General features: G+C 43.9%; 2 protein-coding genes across 4 annotated transcripts in view; both read left to right on the forward strand.

Moving 5' to 3' along the window:
- The window catches only part of LOC126541582 (PABIR family member 2), a 50,255-nt gene extending 41,345 nt beyond the window's left edge, over nt 1–8,910 (forward strand). For all 3 annotated transcript variants that reach the window (XM_050188409.3, XM_055076758.2, XM_055076757.1), the window contains one exon: nt 1,550–8,910. The gene's annotated coding sequence lies outside the window, so the exon portion shown is untranslated. The remainder of the gene's footprint in view (nt 1–1,549) is intronic.
- A 2,173-nt stretch (nt 8,911–11,083) lies between these two features.
- The window catches only part of LOC126541574 (uncharacterized), a 99,714-nt gene continuing 92,742 nt past the window's right edge, over nt 11,084–18,055 (forward strand). Inside the window, exon 1 of the mRNA XM_050188389.2 lies at nt 11,084–12,064. The gene's annotated coding sequence lies outside the window, so the exon portion shown is untranslated. The remainder of the gene's footprint in view (nt 12,065–18,055) is intronic.

The raw sequence follows: 18,055 nt of genomic DNA on the forward strand, positions 1-18,055 counted from the left end.
CCGGGAACTTCGTTCGAGATCGAATTAACTGAAAAATTGGATGAATTGGAGTTGAATTAATAGAAGTCTACTGCACTGTACCTTGATGCACAGGAATAAACTTTTCTAAACCACTGCAAAATTTGCATAGAATGCAGTATTAATTCGCTTGTGCAAGGCTATTAAGAGTAGGTGGAACACAAGTGAAGCATACACAAAGAACCCCATATAAGTGTTGAAATGAACTGTGTGGCTGAGTGTCAGTCCCCCGTTGAATGACAGTTTGCACTTCTTTCAAGTCCACACTAACACGGCAGTGGCCACCTGTAGTTCAATCTCGCAGTGAATAGTCAGCTAAGAAGCATAAAGTGATGAGGATCACATTCCAAGGGGAAAAAAAAAAAAAAAGAATGGGGTACTTGTTTCATTTTTATACACAGTTAAAACTCGGACCTAACGAAACCCGATTTTATGAAGTTCTCGATCTAACAAAAAAAATTTCCATTCCCCAACGGGTACCCATAGGGTTCAGTTTTATCATGAAACCGAATTAACGAAATAAACTTGGTCGAACTCGATTTAACAAAGTTTTTCCTAACATAAATCAGTAAAGAAAGTGGCGATTTTTTTCTAATTTTGACACAGACAGGTTCTTCTTCGAGCATGTGCTCTAAAGCTATCGCGTTAAAACATCTAGGCGCGCCATGGTCACATCCCTAGCTTTATATTGATGAAGCTGCATGCCGCACCCGTGCACGGAACAGCCGACTCAACTCCACCTCGGTAGGAGCGGTGGTGGTTGCTTTCGTTATTTCATGGTTTATGCGACAGATGACTGGATTAGCGGCAAATACAATGCCTCAGTAGCTTTTGCGTGTCGCTATGTTGCAATTTTAGATTTCGAAGGACCAAAAAATTCCTTTCTCGATTTTACGAACTTCCAGATTTAACGAAATAATTCGACCGTGGTCATCACTTTTTGAAATCGAGTTTCAACTGTGTGTGTGTGTGTGTGTGTGTGTGTGTACACACACACACAAACAAGGAACAGCTTTTTCAGATGCTGTCCATCATTCTGTTACTATATATCGTGACTTTTCTGTGACATTTGTGAGTTCAAGTCTAATTTTGTTCCAACTAGCATTCATACGTGCCCATGAGATTGGATTTGACAAGCTTTTACTTTCATTTGCGATTGTGCCTGAGATACATGTGTGTGTGCAAGTTGGATGCCTGTGGCTGTATGCGCTAAGGTGACAGCTAGGTAGTCACTGAGCTCACCTGTCCACTAGACTTAAGCGCTGCGACTTAGGTACAACTGCACATTTTCTCCATAATGTTTCTTGAACTTTCGTCATGAAAATTATGTGATCTTCCTATGAAGCTGCATACAGTGAATGCAAACACATTTGAAGCTTGGTGACACTGAAGAAAATGTCTTGAGAGCAAGGAATGTGCAAGAAACATGGGCCACGATTTGTGAAGAATGGGCAGTTTGTGTCTGCTTTCATGATTTTCACCTTTGCCCTCCCCCATCCTCTTAAACTTCTATGCTGTTCTTTATTTTCAGGTTGCCACCCTCAAGAAAGAAGTACCCTTTCATCACCGGGGATTCCCCGACGGCTGTCGACCACCTGCAAGCAAACCGCCTCGCTCATCATCCAGTGCCTCACAATGTGTGCACACGAGTTGACAACGAGCACTGCCTTCGGATATCCAAGCAAATGTATTCTCCTGGTTTTTGCTTGTGTCGTAGTTGTTATTTATTGTACGAAAGAATTCCCTTTGTTTTTGCTTGAACTTCGACTGTGCCCCCTTGACTTTCTTTTTTTTCCCGCTCCTGGTAAAGGGAGACCAGTGTCGGGAAAACTCGCAAAACACTACAACGAATGCTGTTGCTGTAGATCCTTATGCATGTCTGTTCTACAATGCCCTGTCACACCCTTGACTGTTGTGCAAAACACTTGTTTCAACATCGATGGAGTTGTACATGCTGCCACTTGCAAAAATTGTGCGGCGATTGCCTCGATACTGGTTGGTCTGCAAAGCAAACATTATTGGGTGGCAGAAAATACGGCCATAAAGGTGCAGCTCGAAATATCCCTGGATCATGATTCTCCTGTCATCGTCTTGGTTTAAAACCATTGAGGTCCGTTAAGAGGAGTCATTGTAAAAGTGATTAAAAGTTGCATGGCCCGTCTTGCCTGGCCATGTTTTAACTGCATTAGCTCTTTCGGGATGCTATGGCATCTGTAAGAGCAGCAAGCAATGCCACAGGCTTTCCGCAATTTGCTTGAGCACCAAAGTTGGATCAGCATGTGTACCTGGTGACAACTTTGTGTGTGGCACTCCTCTACAGCCTCAACTTGATGCTCACTTTTAGCGTCTTAAATACAATATTTCCTTCTTTTTCTACAAAACAAAAAGTGCACAAGAAGAAGGAAACTTGAAGGGATCAATAACCTACAAGCATGGCAAGTCTCGGCCTGAAGCAATCATTTCAAAATGTTTATTCAACGCAGAGGTTTCCCTTGTTCGCCCACTGTTTAGCCATTCTTTATCAACATTTCCATGTTTAACAACGTGTTTTCATTTGACCCAAGCCTAAATTTATAGTCAAAGAAAGTGTGTGTGCAAAACAGATTAAGGAACACGACACCGCCGCCCCTTGTTTCACCATGAATTTGCAATTGTTCAAATACCGTCATCGTATGAGTAGGACATTAAGGATTTCATGATTCAGGGTTTGTTGCTGTAGGAAAGTGGGAAAACTGTTACCAAATTTCTTGGTAAAGCCCTTCCGTTTCTGCGATGGTGGCATTGTAACCATCAAAACTGAAAGTGATGGTGGCGCAAAGCTAGTTCCGACTGCTCCGCAATTTATATGAGGGACGCTCCGAAAGTAAGTTTTGTCATTTATTTTCACAGGGAAATTTTATTGCCAAAAAAAAATACACCATGACATCATGAACTATGCACCTTGCACTGTAATTCTACATAGTCACCACCGACATTGAGACATTTGTTGTAGCGTGCAATCAGTTTGTAGAAACCACTCTGGTAAAACTCGGTGCCCTGCAATGCAAGGCCCAAGACATGACCTCTTCACCATACGCGATCTGTAGGCATTCATGGGTGATGGACACACTAGTCCCATGTGCCCATTCATCCCAGATAACAGCATGCGCTACCACTGGCGACCACGTTGTCAGCACATGTTGTCTGCCATTGTGGTTTGTACTCGAATAATTTTGAGCAAGCCGGTCTGCTGCTACTCTCTCTTCTTCGGCGCTCTGCGCATGCGTCATTCATCTTCCGCTGATGCTCCTTTCGTCGTTGAACCAGCAACGGCCATGGGTTCTTATGGGGATTGTTTGTTTCACCTGGTGCACCATCTTCTCTTAAAAAAAAATGATAAAACTTTCTTTCGAAACACCCCTCATTCGTGTGAAGACACTTGACCCTAGAGTCCTTCCCTTTGCTGCTGCAGAAAGTCGTTCCTGGTGTAGTCCAGTGCAGAAAATCTGGGTGCAAGGCAACTGCTGCAAGGCCTGGTGGATTGTGCGATTGCTTGCTGCTCAATAGTCTTTTCATTTTTGAAAACAGGCAATATGGGAAGATGAGAAGGGGGACGCACTAGTCTTGTGGTGCTGAGCGTGACCAGCCGAAACAATTAATGCCTACAAAGCAAAATGTCGCATCACCCTGTCTCATTTCTTGTAGTGTGTACAAACAGTGGTAGAGCATGTGTGTGTTTTATGTGTGTACATATATACATATATAGATATAGATATATATAAATATGCATAACTGACGGTGGTATGCCTATTTCTTTGAAGAACTTGTTTGTGTGACACAGTGTGGTGAACGCTTGTAGGTGTCTGGTACTGAGGACACGTTGGACACTGTTTTTACAAAATATTTTGCCTTTGTTGTGCATGTGCACCTCTGTCAGATAAGACCATTAGTTGTCTGGTACAACTTTTGGCTGGCTAACATTTGACAAGCGTGAGGGCAGTTATGTTGGCATTTTTGTTTTTGTATAGCTACTTGTACAGAAAGAACAGCAGACCTTGGGTCAATTTCTTTGTTTTGGTCACGGCTGTAAGAGCCTGGTTTACAATGTTATGCTCTGTATAATAGTGTGTTCCTCGAAAATGACAAGTTTCTCGCCTTTATACAACTTTTTTCTCTTCCCACATTTGGGTTCTCAAAAGTTTGATGACATGCAAGAATTGAAACGGTCTGAAGGCATATATGGTGCATACTCTACTTGACTCTACTAGTAGCCTTCTTCACAACCAACTTTCTCTTTTCTTTTTCTTTTTGAACACTGGAGCTGGCTGGACAAAAACATATTTCCTGCGACTCCTGTGCAGCCAAGCATTGTATTGAGCGCTGCTTTGCGGCGGTCACGAACAAAACTGTGGATTGCAGCTTTCGGTTCATGTGCCATCTGTGAAAATTCTTTGCTCTCTTCTGGCTCCAGTGTTTTGCCAACTTTTGCGTTTGGGTGATGCCTTTGTGGTGTGTCGGCATGGCTAGACAATCTAAACTAGCGAGTGCTAAGCAGCTAACAGGCGTCAAATGTAACTTGGCGTCTTCTCTTGTGCCACTGCAGTGGCCAAGGCACACAGGTGCTTGTGCTACCTCGGCACCCATACAGCTTGTGCCAAAAATTTCTGAGGCCATAAGATGCCGAAATTCCACAATTGCCATGCTTGTGTAGAGCAGGTTCTCTCAATGTTAGGTGCTGTTGTTGGTGGTGTTATAATAATAGCATTGAACCTTCAGTTTCACCATGACATCTTAGGGCATTTCTTAAGGCATAGTTCACAGCTAGACTGCTTCACTTATTCCTTGATTTGTCCAAGACATCAAGACAAGCTTGTCGGCGATCCACACAACTTTTTCTACATCACAGCCAACACACAAGTGAGGAAAAACAGACATTAAAAGTGCCTTTTATGTTTGTTTTCTATGTGTTGTCAGTGCTGTAGAAAATAAAATAAAATATGATCGTGCTATTAGATGGGGCACTGTATGTGCTTAACTAGCTATTTCACCATGCAGGCTTCATAGTGCATGCATGATGCTTATTTCTCGAATCATCATCATTCCACGATTCCTCTTATGCAGGTAGCACTGACAGCATTCATGAAAGCATGGCATGACGGGCACTATAGTCGCTAGGAAATGCAGCACAAGAAAAATCAAGTGCCATTGGCAGTGGCATTCACAGTTTATTGTTAGAAGGTATGTGAAGGGGATTCAGATTTGTGCTTATTTGCAAACCTGTGTAGTTATGCAAAAATGCAGCAGAATGGAAACTTCCAAATTGAACACGATTTGTTTGATCTCAAGTTGACAACTGTTTTCTGACTGCCATCATGTTTACAAACTGAAGGTTCAGTGCTACCATGGTACAGCTCTGCACAACTGCAACTTTTGGAACTGGCTTGCCTTTACTGAAGGCATCTGAAGACTTGAATCCACTGTTACCTTTGTGAGCATTGTTTTTGTATTTCTTTAACTTACATTGAACACTTTGGGTTTTTCTTTTGGTGTGTAGTGAATACTGGTAATGCCAAGGTTTCTAGGGCATTGTTATTTATTGCCACAATGGGCAGTCGATCCGACGTGTTTACACAAATATCAGTTGAAGCGTGCTTCACTAGCCAGTTCCCTCCTCCAAGTTTGAGAGGTAAGAGCTGCGAAGATGTTGCTGCATAAATTTTCAAGCCTTTCCTTTGCTTTGATTGTTATGATTGTTATTATGTTTGGTAGACATGATTTACATGCCAGCCCTATGAAATATCTCGCGAAGGCCACACCTCGGAGGTGATGGAAGAGCACAGTCGTAGAGTAGGGTTAGTCCTGGTTGTTGCACTGAAAACCCAAAGCTTTGTCTTTACCATGAAGTTTATTTAAACTCTAAGTTATTTCTGCCAGAGCCATCAACCTCTCTGTGTTTCTTGCACTTTTGCTGTTTTGCCTGGAAAAGAGAGGGTGGATAATTTGTTGTATATTACCTTCTGTAGTCCTAAGCCTTTGTGATAAGAATTAAAAGATATGGTGTCTGTTCATGAAGTTTAAGGCATTTTATCGGTTTGAAGATGCAGACCCAGGCAAAGCAATATTGGCTCTACGAACAGCAGAGCTTTGTGGCAGATGCTATAAGGATGCGTGCAGATTTGAAGTGTAATCGTAACTTTGTTTGGCAGTGGCTAATGGTGCATAAGGAAATGACACCTATGTCTCTGAATAATTTTTGCAGACTGTTGTTTGGTTTGGTTTCGCATTTTTTGCATCTGATAGTTGCATCTGCACACCTTTCCAAGGAAGCCGTAAATGTTGCCATCACAATGGGATGGTAACTTGCATTGCAAGAACAAAGTAGGTTGAATTGCAAGGCTGATGGAATGGCAACTATACGCATACCTCTTGCCCTCGTTTGACATTCTGGTCATAAGGGAGTATCTGAATGTTGTCATAAGCAAATAAATTGGTTGAATTGCAGCTGAAGGGTTGAAGGATTCCGTACTCCGCTGCTTTTACGCTTTCATTCTGATGGAGCTGTTTGTCGAGGCATGTTAACTGAGGTAGTGTGAAAAATTGAACAAATAAAAAAAAGGCTAGGACAACAAGCACTGTTTACTGTATGAACACAAATGAAAACAAGCATATGTCTGATCCGTGACATGTTCTTGTCTCAAGAGATGTGCCCATTGCTCATGTTTACTTTTTTTCTCTTGATGCAGCTGTATTTGCAAACCGATTGTTTGTTAAAAGCCAGAAGTAAGCGTCTGACCAGTCTGCAGAGCAGTAGTGTTTAATGTGTTAGTATTCTCATCCTAGGCCAAACTGGTGCAACATTTCTACCACACTTTCATTATATTTCATGCTTAGTCACAGTCTTGAGCAGCTTTCTGCCTTTATTGTCACCAGAATAGGCTGTTGCAAGCAATGTGTGACTAGAATAGAATAGGATGAAATAAAGGAAATCACATTATCTCATGTTAGTTCGCAAGTGGACAATGCATGCGAGTGAAATAAATTTCGGACAGTAAAGCTGCACAGGAGAATTTAAGTCGGAAAAAGCGTCTGTCAAAGGTATGGAAAGCAAACTAAATCGCACTGGTAAAAAAAAATCTTTGACTCTTTTGATTTTTGTGTCAACATGAAATGCACAAACTGCACATTCATGCACCAACACTGGTGCAGTCTTAATAATCTTGGGCTAGGTGCCTGGTTTTAATTGAATTTTTCTTTCCCCATCAGCATTGAAGTCCATGTACATCCATGCTTGACCATGGGCGCATGTTCACTGTTCTACATAAAGCTCATGTTAGAGGTATTGCCTTTACTTTGGCAACTTCAAGTACACATCTGTGAGCAGTGCCTCTTATAATATGCATGCCTGTCTGTCCCTCACAGAGATGATTTGGTAGACCTGAAAATGTGCGATGTTTTCTGTGTTAGCAATAGGTGTTTCCTGATGGACATATTTGTAAGCGTATAATCTTGTTAAGATTTGTAGCCATGTAATTTGAAAATGCAGGCTGGCAGTGTGTACCAGAAATTTGTGCAGAAAACAGCTGTTCATTGTAAACTCCACTTGTGGGTTGAAAATTTGTGCCCGCCATCACTTTGCCAACAAGAAGGAAAATAAGTTTTTTTTTCATGCCTTATCACATTTAAGAGCTCTTAAAATGTCTTTTTTTAGTCTTTACTATGCTTGTTTCTTTTGCATTTTATTTCTTTAGGATTCATTTACTAGCAGGTCTCTTGTTGCTAACAAACACTCCCACTGGCTAACTGTATTTTAAGCCTGCGAATACACTTTGCAGCAACATGAATAGAGATGTGTGTATAATGCAATCTTGTTGCTTTTTTGTTAGTTATTGTTTCTTTGTCACCTAAGAACAAAATATTTATATTTACCTGCAATTGTCTCCTTACTTTATGCTTCCCCCATTTCCTTTAGCTCTCCTGTTTGTCTTTGCCACAACAATTTAAAAATATGCGCTAAAGGAAAGTGCAAGTCAGATGCAGTTGTACAATTCTCGTTAGTGATGTCTAGCAGATTGAACTTCATGTCAACATGATATGCACAGTCTGCACTTCAGTGCTTAGACACCACAGGGCATCTTAAACTTTGGTCTATTTGGCTAGATTTCGTTTGTTTCTTGGATTCAAAGATACCGCTAATTCCTGGGAGCAGATTTTGTAACAATTCCTTCTGTTGATTAACGTTCCTTGTCATACACTGCTGAAAGGCCGTTGCTGGAAATGGTGGCAGCATGGCAACGCGCGAGCCAGTGTTGATGTGTGAAAAAAAAAAAGAAAATCTGGGCTCTGATGTGCATTTCAAATGTCTAAATTATGTTCCTCAAGCCAGCAGAGGGAACTTGTCATGGCTGTCTGTTTGTTGAGCTTTGCTGGTTTTTCTGAAATCATACCAGCATCTGAAGCTGGGAATTCACGAGTTCAATTCTGTGAATTGCTAGAGTACTGCAACATCTTCACAAAGATAGTACATCTCCACACATATAAGAGCTTTGTTGAATATATGGAGTTTATGACATGTGTTTGGTAACCTAGTACTGTTGATGAGACTTGCCGAGATGTCCTTGTTTATATGTATGTATGCTATGCGAGAAATATTGTTTTTTTTTATGAAAGCTTCTCTGATGCTTAGTCTGCTTGTCAAAGCAGCCACAATTCATTATATATACTGTACACACAGAATGAGTGCTCTTTATTTGTATATTATATAACATATCAGGTGGATTGCTCGTTATTAGGCGTGCAGCCAATGTTGATGCACATTCATGCGCAATTGTTTTTGCTGTCGTCTCAAACTGTAGTGCTTATGCACTTGTAAGTGCATAAAGATGAGAGAGCACCTATTAAAATTTTATCCATTGATCTGCCTGCTTCACTTTTGTTTTCTTTTGCTGCTAACTGTGCACTTTGAAAGTTAGCATACAGTTTATATCCTGTTGCCTTTACCTTATACCAAGCATACCAAGAAATTAAGTTGTCTGTTGTGCAAGAATGTAGCCAGCATCTAATGCAAGATCGGAAGAGTTCTCTTCATTACGCTGTCTTTGTGAATTTTTTTTTCCAATTACATCTTCCAGAAACATATTGAGGAGGCGCAGCAGTTGTATAATCAGAAATAATGCCTGTGACAAATGAGACACCTGACCGCGATCGATCCAGATCGAATTTATCGATTGTCATTGGCTCCTGTGCACAAGCTGCAGAAAGAAGCCAATCAGCCCAATCGCGATCGAATGTGCTCGTATGACACCTGTATTAGGCCTTCATGGAACACACATATTCGTACAACTTGGCTAGTCGCAAAGTGTGCCACTAATATGTGAGCGCAGTTAACTGGTTTTGCCAAGTTTTGCTCAAAAGTTATAGGCCGTATAAATTGCTGTGAACATTCGCTTACTAATTAAATTGACAAGCATGGTAGCGCGCAAAGGCAGGCATGAACTAATGTCATTCGATGACCGCGAACACTCGCTGGCGTGATGAGCGCCGACAGCGGATGGCGAACGCTTCGTTCTGCCCCTCGCTTCAACGTCTCCGAAACTTGAGATTACGCGACCAACCGGTTGGTCGCAGCCGAAAATCGGGGGGTCGGCACTGCGACTGCGATTTTCATCGCAAACGACGGAAATCGCACTTCCGGTGCGACGAAAATCGCATCATATGAAACAGGCTATAGGCGCACATGGGGCGATCTGGGCTCGCCGAGCTTTTGCACCCATCGTGGATATGGCGCATGCGCTGAGCCGCGCCGTTAAGCATGGTCGAGCTGGAGGAGGTGACGTGCTCTCGCCTGGTGTCCCCCTAGCCATTGCCCTAGCTCGCGCTTGATCATTTGACCTCCAACATGGGCGCGCGGAGAGACTGCGCGCATCGAGCCACCATCCTCCTCGGCTCAATCTTGCACCCATAGCACGCGGGACACCATATTAGGGCACTTGGTCTTTACACGGAACATCACGGTGATAGAGAAAATTCGTGTTAAGTGTCGAATATAATTCGTATTGCAATAAGTCGTGTCAAAATTATAGACTTTTTACCCGGAGAGTAGTGAAAGATGGTCGTAGACGCTAGAGCGCTGCGGTAAATCGGCACATTCGACCATAGAGTTTCACTCAATAATTACTAGAGGGGTCTGTGGCGCTAGTCTCTATTAGTGTTCCTGTATAGCATATACAGGAACACTAGTCTTTATGGGAGTTGCATGCAATGGTTCAGACCAACGTTGGTTCAGACAGCATGGCTACAGTGCACTGGGTACAGTTCACTGTAGCATGGAAATTATGGGAAGTGTAGATTTGCCCTCCTCCATGGATTTGCCTAACTTTGTCCTTTTGGCTTCAATTGGTTTCGTAAAACTTGTCATTTTCAGCAAAGCAATGCGTAATAAACATAGAAACATTATTGGAATTGTCTGACGGCAGGATTGGAGCACAGAACCTCCAGCACAGAAGCCCGATATTGAAACTATTAGGTATATAGCGATTGTGCGTGTTCGTCGCATTTTCTGCACTTCTAAAAGTGTAGATTGCTCTGAAATTTGCGACATTGAAGGCATGTAAGGCGTAATAGGCAGCCAGAATAATGTTTGAATCCACAATTAAGCACAAAGATCAGATAATTCCATGTACTTCCCATCATTCCCATGATGGCTGAAGGATTGCACGCCAGAGTTCCCTCTGTAGGAAACTGAGTTCGGCCAAACGGTCTTTGATTGGCGAAGAACTCGTAACCTTGCACTTGTCCCGGCCGACGCGAATGATGAGCTGTAGATAAACCACAAGTCCGCCCATAGCGCTGGTGTGCTTGCTTGATCAAACCAATGAAGCCGTATTTTTACCTTGACTAGCGGCCGAGGGCTACCGAAATGCGCCGAGTACATCAACAAACCCCCATAATGACTGGGTGCGCTACCACGGCTCAGCAAGTTTCACATTTCGCTTGCGCGTATTCGTACTTTGGTTATACCTAGAGATCGCCGCTTTCTTTATAGTCGGATAACAGGGCTCGATGCGCTGCTCTCGTGATTCGGTACTTTGATAACTTTCAGATTTGTTTCGTCCATAGAGTTTCATACACTAATTATTGTAAGAAACTCTATGGTTTCATCCGCTTGCGAGTTGGTAACTTTCAGTTTCGTTTCTCCCGCCCGATGAACTTCGAAGTACTTTCGGTTTCGTCCACTTCCGAGTTCCTCCGGAAGTGGTGGAGAACGCAGAGAGCAAACAGAGAGCATAAAACATGGCATAAAACAGGTGTGCGAGAGTAGGTGAGAGCATAGAATTTCCTACAAAAATTAATTTTTGTTGCAAACTCTATGGGCGAGAGGTACGAACACGGTCATTTGAGAAATCGCCCAACATTTGTGCGCAGGCGCAAGTACAAGCGTCTACACGAGCCTGCGCGAAGTGTAGGTAAAAACAAAACAAAAACAAAAAAATAACCCTAATAGCGTCGTGATGTGGCACGGTGAGTTCGTGGTTACGTCATGTGGTTGAAGCACGTCGTGGGTTGAAGTTTCAGTTTCGCTTTCCAGCACTTCTGAGAGGGCGCTGAGATACTTCCGTTTCATACACCGCTTTCGATTTTTCTTTCGTCTCTAAGGCGGAAGTAGCGGAGGGAGGGAGTTATCAGCAGTTTGCTCGGGCCGCTGCTCCACGGGTTCCACTGCTCCATCTGTCTGCGATACCGTCACAGTCGTCGGCGGGCACGGTAAACGCGCGCGCGCGCCGTTGCATCTAGCGGCCGGGGATGCCTGCTCAAGAGCACAGCCGCAGAGGAGCGCAGCGCTCGTAAAAGTGCCTTCCACTAGATGTTGCACAGGGCTTGCGTGAACAGCGGCGGTCAACGGAACACCATAACGCGCTTGCCGAAAGCGAGTCGAGAAGTGGCAAAGAGACACTTGCAACTTATCGTGCGATCAGTGAACGCTGTCTTCTGCGCGGAGGGCAGAGTGCACGCGTGCAGACGCCCGGCTCCAGTTGGGACGAATCACTAGGAACAGTCAAAGATTTCGAAGGTGAGTACAGTGCGCGACCTTGTCCGAGTCCTCAAAGCATGTGGTGACTCGGTTGAGTCAACATTTTTGTCGCTGCTGCCGTGCTGTGTACGTGTGTACTTATACAGCGACCGCTGCGAGCTTTCGGCGCAGACGCGCGCCCGTCTCGGATGCGCAAGCAAGCGCGCGTGGCGCGGCGGTGAGGACGGTTTACTATTTGCGGACGCCTGCTCCAGATAGATTGCGTTAATGTTGCTCGCTCAGAAAATAGCGCGGCGGCGACGAGTAGGTGACTACACATTTCTCTCCGCTGCTGCGTTCCTCTCTAATCATTGTGTCGCATAAGTAAAAATGGATTTTTTTTCCTTAAACAATTGTGGCGGTCGATCAGTAAATATGGAGGCATATATTAGCACATATTCGTGGCTTCTGAACAGAAGTCTAGTTTCGAAAACACGCCCCCTTAGCGATGCAATGTACGCAAATGCCATATGTTTCACAATTCTGTCTAGCTTGTCGCATGATTCTGATGCACAGTTTTATTGCACGCAATGTCTTCACAACTCAACCATTTAGCCATTTGTTCATAGAAGCACGAGAAAGTCTATTCATTTTTGCTGCTCATCAGCGCAAAATATGTTCCCCCTATACATACATGCATGCCGCACAGGGTAAACACAATGATACTGGTGCAGTCAAATTTAACATGGTATAATAAAAAAATATCTATCATTGCAATACTGGAAGATCAGAGAAGTTTTCATTATACTGATAATTTCTTGAAACTTGTTTTTAGTCAAATGAGTTGCTTTGGACTGGAATATAGCAGTTTTGTGAAACTGGTTGCCGGGGTCAAAGCAAGCGCGCACAGGAGATGAAGGGAGGAGCCCATATCTATAGATGGCTGAATTATCACTAGTATTTTATTTAAATATCACGTATCACTTATGTTTCATTGTTACAATGTACGTAAACTGCACCTTGTATAAGGGTAATTATAATCTGATGCGAAAAAAAAATGTAAGATAATAAAGAGAATTTCCAACACAACAAATGTCATTTTCACGAAACTGGAAAGCGATGCGTTAGTATGCACATATCAGTAGCCGGTACGCTGCAGGAAATGTAATAATCCATTCATCGAGGTTCCAGCCCTGTTTTCGCGTTAGTGATATCGACTAGCTTGTGTGCATGCGTCTGTGATGAAGGGGCTGGACATAGCCGTCCACAGAGAGGTTCTTTCTTTAATAAAAGCTGGAGAAGTTTTCCGTCCAATTAAAGCATGCTTCTTTGCCTGTTTCTTTTGGCTGTTGCTGACGCAGCATTTCTTATTTTCGCATCGCCGCTTGTGATCTGTTACGAAGCTCACACTTCGCTTATTTGGCACGCGCTTGGTAGCCCTCGCAATCGCAGGACGCCAGCGGTCATTGTCGTCTGGAATGCAGGGGCGAATTGTTACGTTTCCAGCAAAATGCATGGGAAGTTGGCTTCCTCTGAGCGAAAGGCGAGAGTAGGGCGAGTTTCGGTAGTATAACGTATTTAATAGCCATAGAGGTGGGTTCGTGGAAAGAGCAGAGAGTTCAAGTGCATGTGGCGTTCAAAAGTTGCAGCTCGAACTCGAATGAATGTTCCGGGTTCTATAAATGGTAGTGTCAAATGCATTTGGGTTTTGTGCCTCGATAACTGCTTGTAATCCAGCAGAGAGGGACATCGTGATTCTTTTTCTCCGACAATTTGAAGAAGCGCATTTTTAATCAGGTATTCGGAATAACTCAGGCGTGATCCGTCGTGCAAAGAGGTGCGCGCATGCGCAAATTATGCCGGCGAGCTTATGGGGCAAGCGTTATTGCGCTCGTGCAATGTTCGCTTGGCTTCTCCTCTACGCATATCATTGTGCAAAAAAGCTAACTTTAAAGGTTTGCAGCTAAGGTATTGGTTGCACGCGCTGCCGTCTACGGACTCGGTTACGATTTACCTGCTATAGTAAGGATGACGTTGAAATCATACTTGCGTTTGTTGAAATTATAGCACGACTCTGATATATATTTGTACGCGCAACGCGTGATGACTTCAAGTGTACCAGGGAATTGTAATGCTGCGACGGAGACTATTTGGTGCAAGATCGTGGCTAGACGGGTAGCTTCGTACACTCTTTAAAAAATTACTCTTTGGGGCGCGTCTTGCCCCACAACAACAATAATCATCATCTGTTTTGCCCGCGTTTCCTTTCTTTAACGCTGCGAGCCCGGTACTTTCCAGTCACGAGCGGCTTGCGCGTTATCAGTGTGACACAGCATTCTCGACAGGAAAGTAGGGAGCGCCGAGTTTTCAAGAAAGGAAACGAAGGCAAGGCAGGTGGCGATTATTGTTGTGGGACAAAAATACACCCCAAAGGGTGCAACAAGCGTTTTAAGAGTGTAGCGTAACAAAGGGCAGGTTAGCAAAAATGGTGGCGCGCGAACTCGTAAATGTCTTATCTTTCGTTCGGCTTTCGCAGGTGCGCTGCAGGGATTTATAAAAGATCGCCGACACACGACCGAGCTGACAAAAGAGAGAAAGAAAGAAAACCCCCGAAAAATGCGACGAGCATATAGGCGGTGAAGATTAGAGTTGAGCCGTTATTAGGAAGAAGTGGCGCTGAGCAGGTCTCATGCGTAATGAGTGAAGCAGATAAACGATTGCATTTTGTGCTAACATGCGGTGGGCGCCTAGGGAAGGGAAACGCCTCCGATGGTGGCAGATGATTAGGTACGGTGCGATGAGACTAGGAAATAGGCAGGCATATATGAAGGGCTTGACTGACGCAACACAGGCGTGACTGGAGATCGTCGGGAGCTGGCCGTCGTGCTGCACTCGGCGTAAATATACGACGACGACTATGACGCTTGCTTGCTGGTTCGTTCTTTTCTTTCTTTCTTTTTTTTTTTTTTTTGGGGGGGGGGGGGGCTCAATGGATAATGAAAGATTAAGTCTGACAAGAGACAGACGAGCACGGACGATAATCGCCTCCACTTCTCAGTCCCACGTGCTTGTCTCTTATTTATTTATTTATTTATTTACTTATTTATTTATTTGTACAATTGGTTCATTTTGTATTCCTGCATCTGCGTGCGCTCAAGGAGTGGCAGTAAAAGACAAACGAAATGCATTCTGCCATACTGGGTCAACAATGCGTGCCGTGATAAGTTTTAGATTCCGCTGCAATAGAAAATATGTCAAACGCTCTCCTTCTGAAGCTGAAGTTCCAGCAAATATCGCCCTCCAGATGCAAGCAGCTCGCATCCCGGATGCGTGCGCATGCGTGAGCCGATTCTTCGTTGACGTCTCCATATGTCAGGGAGAGAATGAAAAAAAAAGAGAAAGAAAACGTCCCCTCTGAAATAGCGTCTAGCGCATAGAAGAAAGGATCTTCTTCTGTCAGCGAAAGGAATGCCGCCGTTTCGCGGGTCTTGCAGACGAGTGGTGACCTTCTCGGCTGTCACGCGGCAGATCTTCCTATTACAGGCTCCTGCTTCGGGTATCGTCGCCTTACACGCGGTGCGGTATAATAATCGCGCATTGAGCACGCGGACGGGAACGTGGGCGTCTGTCACACGCCACGGCGTGTCTTGATTAAAACGGACGGGACAATGGAGAAGCCACTCCGAACTTTCGTGATCCTCGGGCTCTCATGGTGTTGAGTTACGTCCTCTTGTTCCTCTTTTCCTATTTCTTTCTTTCTTTCTTTCCTTCTTTCTTTCTTTCTTTCCTTCTTTCTTTTTCTCTCGGTTATGCCGAGATTAATGGAACTCCGTTCTCACCGAACCGATTCGTGCATTCGCTCTCTGCGCGGCACGTTCGAATTCTCAGCTTTCATTGCGTTCAAATCTGCGTGTAGGTTCTTCGACGCCTTGATCAACCGCCGTACTTATACCTTATCGTTCGAGAGCACCTTTTCTGGGGCGCCTGAATTATTTATAGATTTCAGTTCTTTTAGTTCGTTCTCATTCCGTTTTCAACCTTGGTTTGGCACGTGCGACTGGCTTTTTTTGTATTTGAGGCTCGAGCCGGAGCTTTTTCCCAATCTCATTTTTCGTCTCCGGAGGATTGTGCGAGGCGCAAGAAGAGGAAATGGGAAGCCTTGACATTTGTCAGGTTCGCGGAGCCCTTTCATGTGAGGCGAGTGCCGGTGTTGTGCAGTGGGCGTGCACTGCGGCCGACTATCCGGAAATTAGTTCAACTTAACGAGCTTGTTCGATCCCTGGCCTGGCGGCCGCATTCTGGTGGGGGCTGAATGCAAACACGCTCACGTGTACTGTTCATTGTGAGTGCATCTTAAAGAACCCCGGATGTTAAAACAATTTATTCGGAGCCCCCGTCCACTACGGCGTGCCTCGTGATCAGATCGTGGTTCTCGACCCGTAAAACCTCAGAATTTAATTAATTTAATGTAAGCTATTGACCATATAGGCAGTCTTCTAAAGAAGACGGCAACCCGGTATGTTTGCTTAGTGGCTGTCGTGTTGGGCTGCTAAGCGCGTGGTCGCGGGATCGAATCCCGGCCACGGCGGCCGCATTTTGATGGGGGTGAAATGCGAAAAACATCCGTGTACTTAGATTTAGGTGCACGCAAAAGAACCCCAGGTGGCCCAAATTATTCCGGAGTCCCTCACCACTACGGCGTGCCTCGTAATCAGATTGTGGTTATGGCCTGTAAAACTCCATAATTTAATTTTAAAGAGATGGCAGGTTGTAACGTAAAGCCTGTAACCCCCCCAAAAAAAGGAAATCTGGTAGAAAAGAAAAAGCGATTCGACTTGATGTATATAAAGGCGAAGTTATTGACGGTAGACGTGGCAAACGGAATGAAAGACGGCAGATTAACAAAAAGAAAAGTGGTCTTGGAGGTTAGGCGATGTGTAAGGATTTCATCGATCGAGTGAGAATGAAAGACTCGGAAAGGGGCCTATTTTGTGATTGACTTGGTTTTTTGGACGATCTGCCCGGCGGGCACGGAGTAGACTTTTACGGAGTGTAGACGTCCTACTTCCCCTGCCGTCGCGTCAACATTGGTACTCGCATTCTTGTGTGAGGAGCACCAGGCATTATCGGAAGCCGGCGCTTGTAGTGCCGGCAAAATCACAGACGTACTCTTGTATGGCTGTGAACTCTCAGTTGATAGCATACATTTGGCCGAGTGGCTCCTCTTGCGTCTTTGAGCAACGTTTTATCTTTAATTAGGGCCCACCTGTTTCTTAGAGCCTTTAGCTTTCATTATGTCACTCACTGGGTATACATATCAGGATGTTCTATTTCAGCGCTAACAGAATATATATATATATATATATATATATATATATATATATATATATATATATATATATATAGTGGCGATGCAATAGTGGTGACGAAGCTTCGCACGACCGCCATGTCTCCTGCGTTACGCACACGCACGCACACACACACATATAGATAGATGCCTGTCGCATCTAGAGCAAATCTACTCATTGAGCTGGAATACTCGAAAAGCTATATATTACTCACACTGCAAATCAATACGCATAATTCACTACTTAACAAGTTCGCTACTTAACTTTTCAACTAATTACTTTAGCACGCACATTGCAATACACGAATTGAAGCCAGTGATTTCACAAGGCACATCCACCTGTAAGGAATTTTGAAGTTAGCTAGCGCCAGTTTTGAGATAAGCGCAGTCAAACTTGCCATAAGACTGCACAGTTCCACTTAACAGTACGCCTTTTTATACATTCAAGCTCAAAAGCTCAACACCAATGCATGTTGCAAACTTCCTCAGCGCATTTCTCGAAAGTATTCGTGATGTGACTTAAACTTAAAAAAAAAGGTGGAGATGACTTTAAACGTCACCTGCTGCAATTAGTAAATTGCAATATGTGATGCGAAGTAACCAGTGTAAGAGCTAATTAACAAACATTTGTTAATTAGTCATACATTCGCTTAAATTTTTCGTCCAAATAATGTCTGCCTCTCAGGGTAATCTAGCTCAAGAAG

The sequence above is a fragment of the Dermacentor andersoni genome, chromosome 2 (genome assembly GCF_023375885.2).
Source record: "Dermacentor andersoni chromosome 2, qqDerAnde1_hic_scaffold, whole genome shotgun sequence".
In the NCBI taxonomy this organism is placed as follows: domain Eukaryota; kingdom Metazoa; phylum Arthropoda; class Arachnida; order Ixodida; family Ixodidae; genus Dermacentor; species Dermacentor andersoni.